Genomic DNA, 7,247 nt, shown 5'->3' with positions numbered 1-7,247 from the left:
GCCGATATAATTTTCGTTTGTTCTCCTATCGTCTGGAGTTTTAAGTTTCCAAACGATAGGAGACCCGTTCGAGTTATTTATTATAAAAAAAGGGGTTCGCTATGCGTTGGCGCGTCGCGTCGCATAAAAAAAGGGACCGTGGAGTCTCCAGGACGTAACACTTACTGCTAGTTTCCATTTCTTGGAAGAACGGTACATTTTGCCTTGTTTCTCGAAATATATTCCAGGATTATGTTGGAACCTTTGAATCTTGAACTCCTGTCTTTCGGTTCCATCCCACGCAATACACACGGCAATTTTTAACAGTAAAATTTTTACTCTGTAAGATAATATTTTTATATTATTTTCTGCAACGGTCGTGTTCCTATGCTGTGTTCGCCTATACATATTTTACTTTCGTCGCAAAGTAAACTGACTCGACTACGACTTCATCCGAGTTTAATTTTAATTTCTGGTGTCAAATTTATGTTAAACCGCGGATTTCTTCTTTCCCCCTTTCTTAGGGACGGATATTTCAATACTTCACACTTCACCATCGAGTTAGTTCTTCGTTATCTTTGGCGAACGACGGAATCTTTTTTTTTCTTCTGTTACTAAACATACGTTTGTTATACAATGGCATCTCCGTGCAGTCAATGCGGATGCGCGGGTCGACCATCCGGGTCCCTTTGTATAACATGCTGGCTTGGCCTTCAGTTTGGAGGTAAAGACTAGGCCATCTTTTGTGAAAGTGTCAGTGACGGTGACAGTGACACCGACTCGCGGGTCAGTATTACGAGTGCGGCTACCATTGTCGTACCTCGTGACACCGCGGAAACTAGTGCTGGAAGCCTCGATCCTGCCCCGCCGGAGCAGCCCGTCCCGTCACCGACCGTTACCGTGACCGATTCTGAGGACGAAACGGTAACCCTGGAGCCCAAAGACTACTCCCCGGCCTCTCCAGACCCGGAGTCACCGCGCACCCCGCCGCCAGGTGTATTCCGATACTACTTTGATTGAAATCCCGATGTGGTGTGCCTGGGTCTCCCTTCTTGTCGCCTGATCCTTCCGTCGTAGTTATCTCCGACTCAGAGTGAAGTGGATCGGTAAGTACCCTTTCTTTTACTTAATTTTCTATAAAGGCCTTTAGCCTATTAACATTCACATTCTGTGTGCGTCTCCTCGCTTTTACTGTATATGTAACATCTGAAACTTTTGCAACTATTTCGTACGGACCAATCCATAGTAATTCCAGCTTCTTTGACCTTCCCCTTCTCAATGTTTCATCGTATAGCAGGACTTTATCGCCAACTTTGAAAGATGCTTCTTATTGTAATAACGCTTCGCTTTTTTTTTCCTCGCGCAGATTTTCCCTCGCTACGAGATTTGCGCGTAATCGCTCCTTTAACTACTGTGCGTAATCTTCTAGATTATACTGTGTCGCCGGAGGTTTTCTTAATGCAGTTGGCAATTCCGCCTGTTTACCATACATCAACTCGAACGGTGTAAACCCTGTGGCTGAATGTGACGTAGTATTGTATGCAAACATGGCGTACGGAATCCATTCGTTCCAATCTGTTTGATCTTCATTTACGTAGTGCCTTATATATTCAGCTAACATCCTATGAGAACGTTCCAAAGCTCCATTACTTTCGGGGTGATATGCCGTTGTTTGAATTTTATTAATTCGTAATAATCTGCACACGTTTTTAAACATTTTGCTGACAAAATTCGTGCCTCGATCTATTAGTACCGTTTTCGGAATGCCATACTCGCACACTATTTTTGTAACAAATTTTCTCGCTACGGTCGCTGCTTCCTGGTTTGAGATAGGTATCGCTTTACTGAATTTTGTCAAATTATCTTGGAAAGTCAATAAGTACTTATTTCCGTTACTTGTTACCATTAATGGTCCAACAATATCGAGAGCGTATTTCTCAAATGGCTCTGCTGGCGTATCGGTGATGACCATTGGTGCTTTAACCCTTTTCGCCATTTTATTTCGCTGACAAGACGCACACTTCGAGGTATACTCCTCCACATTTTTTGTAAAGTGCGGCCAATTATAATTCTGGCGAATTCTTTTCACGGTTCGTGCTATCTCTTGGTGCGCTCCTAACGGTGCATCGTGATACTCATACAGTATCTGTTTCTTTTCTTTTTCCGTGAGTTCTTGTGTCTCACTTGCTTCTTTGCCCTCATCGGTTTCCTCTGCTTTGTATGTACATACTTCGGGTTGCTCGATGTTTCGGCTTAACGCATCTGCGTTGGTGTTGGCTTTTCCTTTTTTATAAATTATCTCATGCTCGTATTCCTCGAGTTTCAATCGCCAACGGATTAGTCGTGACCCGGGGTTCTTGACACTGAATAACCACACAAATGCCCTGTGATCCGTTACGATTTTAAATTTAATACCATATAAATATGGTCGAAAATGTTTTACGGCCCATACTATTGCTAGCAATTCTTTTTCCGTGGTGCTATAATTCCGTTCGGGAGTGTTTAATACTCGACTTGCATATGCGATAGGCTTATCCTGTCCTATCGAGCCTTGTGACAAGACAGCTCCGATTGCGTAACCTGACGCGTTGGTTGTAATGATAAACTCCTTTGTGAAATCCGGATATGCTAGCAAAGGTGTGTTGCCCAATCTTTCTTTCAATACTTCGAATGCTTGTTGCTGTTCGGGCCCCCACTCAAACTTGACACTCTTTTTTGTTAACTGTGTCAAAGGCTTAGCAATTCTTGAGAATTGGTCAATAAATTTCCGGTAATAGCCCGCCAATCTTATGAAAGCCTGTATATCTTTTATCTTTGTCGGCACAGGAAAATCTCTCACATCACTTATTTTTGATGAGTCTGGTTTTATTCCGTTTTCTGTGATTATGTGTCCCAGATACGTGACCTCCTTCCAAAAAAATTCGCATTTATCCGGTTGTAATTTTAAACTGTATTCCCGGAGTCGTTCGAACACCTCCTTCAGTCGCTTGCTGTGTTCCTCCAAACTGGCTCCATGTATTACAATATCGTTCAGATACACGAAACACTTCACACCCTAGAGTCCAGTTAAAACCGAATTCATCAGCCTCTGGAACGTTGCTGACGCGTTCTTTAGTCCGAAGGGCATTCGATTATACTCGTAATGCCCGTACGGCGTTGAAAATGCTGTCTTGCATTTATCCGCTTCTTTCATGGGTATCTGATGATATCCCGATGCCAAGTCTAACGTAGAGAAATACTTAGCATTCCCCAGCTGATCCAAAATTTCGGTTATGTTAGGTAGTGGGAACGAATCTCCGATGGTCACGTCGTTTAGCCGTCGAAAATCTACTACTATTCTCAGTTTTCTAATGCCCGATGCATCCATCTTCTTAGGCACTACTAGAAGTGGCGCATTCCATTGACTCTTGCTGTGTCGGATTATTTTGCTATTTAAAATTTCTTTTATCTGCCTATCGACCTCTTGCTTGTGTTTTTCTGGTAGTCGATACGGCCTTACATTAATCGGTGCAGTGTCAACCTTGACTGGAACCTGATGCTCTACTGCGTTTGTCTTACTCAGCAGTTCTCCGGCTAAATAGAAGATATCGCTGTATTTTCCGCTCAATTCGTAAAGTTCCTCTTTTTCCTCTTCGTTTAAATGTTCTATTCGTAACAAACTTTTTATTTTTTCCTGACGTGAAAGGCCTTTGAGTTCGTTTTTTATTACGTTTATTTCTAAGCCTCCGTCAATGTCCGTTAACGGCTCAATTTTCACCTGCGGAATCTGCATTTTTACGGCTCGTTCCGTTGTATTGATTATGCTCATGGGGCACAAATAATTTTTTGGCTGTACGAGACAACTGCCGATAAATACTTCTGGCTGCTTCTCTTCAGCTTCAATTAGTCCTATCTGGTTGCTACTTGCTCTTGCTGGTATAATGGCCTCACTTCTCGATGGTATCTCTATGTTTCTATAAGGGTGCAGGATCAACGCTTCCTGTCCTACGAGAATTTTCCCTTTCTTATAGTCGTGAGTGACGTTATATTTCTTTAAGAAATCGCTTCCCAGGATTCCCTCGTAATTTATAGGGAAATTATCCCTCACAAAATACATAGGATGTTTGATCTTCTTATATTTCAGCTGTACGGTTGCCACAAACTTTCCTATCACACGGGCTTCATGGCCTATAACTCCCGTTAACTCTACGTTTGTTAATTCTGCGGGAGTTTCTCTTTTTAAGCATTTCTTTTTTGATAAGTGACACTGAAGCCTCCGTGTCATACAACAGTTCTGCCGTCCCACGCTTTGTCTCTTTAATTGGCATTTTTACAATGTCCAGACTTGCTTGCGTGGTGTCTATTTTTGCAATTTGAAGCTCTGCTACTTTTATAGCCTTTTTCTTCCTGCTGCCTCCATCCTCACTTTCAGATGAGTCGCTGCTGTCACTTTGATTCTGCTTTTTACCTGTCTTCTTATGCGATGTATCCTTCACTTTCTTTACTAGATACTTCTTACCATTTAGGGCCCAGCAACTTTCCTTGGAATGTCCTGTTTTCTTGCAATAATTGCAATATTTTTCAACGGCATTTACTCTGCCGCCTGCCTTTGGCAATGACACTTTGCTGACTCGGCAATCTCGACCAAAATGTCCATGCTTTCCGCATTTAAAACATGTGTCTTTATTATATTTTCCTTTATTTTGCGGATTCTGATTTTTTATTTGACCGCTATGAGGTGTTGTTACTTTTTCTTTCGAGCTGGCCGCATTTATGGCCTCCTGTAGAGTTCCATAATTTCGTGAGCGAATTATTACTCTAATTTTGCTTTTTAATCCTATCTGGAATTGTTGCAACGCCTGCTCTTTGATTGTGCTCATAATGATACGTTTTTCTTCAACGGTGTGTCCTACCTTCCACCATGGCCCCATACAACTCCATGGCGATCTGATTTACACGTTGGCCGTACGTTTGTGCACTTTCGCCATTCTTTTGCCTTAACATGTTAAAATCTATTTGCAACTGAGTAACACTTTTCTTTGCAGCGTAAGTGTTCTCAACTTCTTCTTTTAACTGTCGGAAGTTGCAGATATTCTTTGTCTCGAAGTCTAATAAAGCCTGACCTTACAACTTTGTACACAACACTGCTTGTAACAAAGCAGGTTCATCCAACGGGCTAACAACTCCCGCTGCATACTCACACGCGTTTAAAAACTCGCGTATCTGTTCAGCTGATTTTCCGTAAAACGCTGGTATTAAATTCACTGCGTCTTTCAATTGTAGCTGACTCCTGTTTACTACGTGGTTTCGGATGTCACCATCCGTCCGTCGGTACGTGATATTGAGTTGCTCGCTCGGGCGTACGTGTGTGTTTCTTCGTATGGGTGGAGCACCTGTTTCGCGCACTCTTTCCTTGCGTAGCTCCTCCACTTGCCTACCTAACGCGTCTACACGTGCTTCCATTGCCCCTAATGTCCGCAAGACCTGACGTAAGACTTTCTCGATGGCGTCATGACTCGACCTACCTGAGCCTGGCCTCTCCCCCCCCCCCCCCGCGGCCCACGCATCACGAACTCCGGCTAGCTCGTGTTGCATTTGCGTTATTTCTCTGTCTACCGCGTCNTGAGCTNGCCTAACATTTTCTATGTCCAGAGCCCGTTCTGCGTTATCTAAATTCGACGCAAGGTTATTCCCGCCCGCCTGGAACATTTCGCTTTGATACGAAATCAAAGAAGAAGGTTCGTTATTACCGTTTTCCCCTTCTTCCCTTCTTAACAGATTTCCAGCTATACTCCGGTCTATTTCTATTTCGAACTCTCTTTCCGTTATTACGTGTAGGTCATTTAAATAACCAGGAGAGAGACAACGTGATAAATTTAATAAAAAATAGTCAAGACAGATTTCATATTCTGGGAGAACAATTAACGGCAACTCACGTGCTTCAACACAGCATCAAAACTGTAGATGACCAACCGATAAACACTTGTCAATACCGATTTCCTCAAGTCCTTAAAGATGAAATAAATAAACAAGTAGAAGAACTATTAAACGGGAAAATAATAAAACAATCACAATCGCCGTACAATACACCTATATGGATAGTGCCCAAAAAAGAAGATTCTCAAAGAAATAAACGCTGGAGAATGGTATTAGATTTTCGCGCGTTAAACGAAAAAACAATTGGCGACGCTTATCCGCTACCTAACATTATAGATATTCTAGATCAATTAGGAGGAGCTCAATACTTCTTTGTGTTAGATTTAGCATCTGGATTCCACCAAATAGAAATGGACCCCGCAGACAGTCATAAAACTGCGTTTACGACTCCGTTTGGACATTGCGAGTTTGAGAGAATGCCTTTTGGTCTAAAAAATGCTCCTGCGACTTTTCAACGATTAATGAACATTGTCCTATCAGGGCTGCAAGAGCAGGAATTATTTGTTTATATGGACAACATTGTGATCTATGCCGCCTCACTAGAAAAACATCAAAAGAAATACAATGCATTAATCGATAGACTACGACAAGCTAACTTGAAATTACAACCGGATAAATGTGAATTTTTAAAAACTAAAGTCACTTATTTGGGGCATGTAATTAGCAAAGATGGAGTTTGCCCAGATCCAAAGAAATTAGAAGCCGTTTATCATTTTCCTAAACCAAAGACGCCTAAAAACATTAAACAATTTCTTGGACTCGCAGGATATTATAGGCGATTCATTCCGAATTTTTCAAAATTTGCCAAACCATTAACAAATTTATTAAAAAATGACTCTCGCTTTGAGTGAGGAACCGCTCAAGATCAATCGTTTGAAATACTAAAACAAAAAGAAAAAAATTAATAACAATAATAACAAATATATACATAATAATACTAGTAATTAACAAATATAACAAAGAAAATATTAAATAGGATAGAGTACGTAAGCATTAGTATATAAAGTAAGAATGTAAGGAAAGATACCGTAGAATAAGAAAAATAAATAGCATAGAATCATAACCTTATAGAACAATGGAGATCTTATACATCAACACGGAATTATTAGCACCATTCGAGGTAATCGTAACCAAGACAATTTCACCATCATACTTCTGGGTTCGTTTGTACAACTCGACAAGGGACTTTATCGAACTATTAGAAGAATTGCAATTGCGAATGCGTCAAAGTAGAATCACTACTCATGTGGCCCGACCGAGTACGAGAAGGAGAAATTTGCGCAGTCGACACCGGCAGTAAAATCGACAGCGAATGGCACAGAGAAATCATAATTAAGGACCTTGGAGATGGA

The sequence above is a fragment of the Pseudomyrmex gracilis genome, unplaced genomic scaffold (assembly GCF_002006095.1).
Source record: "Pseudomyrmex gracilis isolate BER0280 unplaced genomic scaffold, ASM200609v1 scaffold_1504, whole genome shotgun sequence".
Lineage (NCBI taxonomy): Eukaryota > Metazoa > Arthropoda > Insecta > Hymenoptera > Formicidae > Pseudomyrmex > Pseudomyrmex gracilis.
This window is presented reverse-complemented; position numbering follows the sequence as displayed.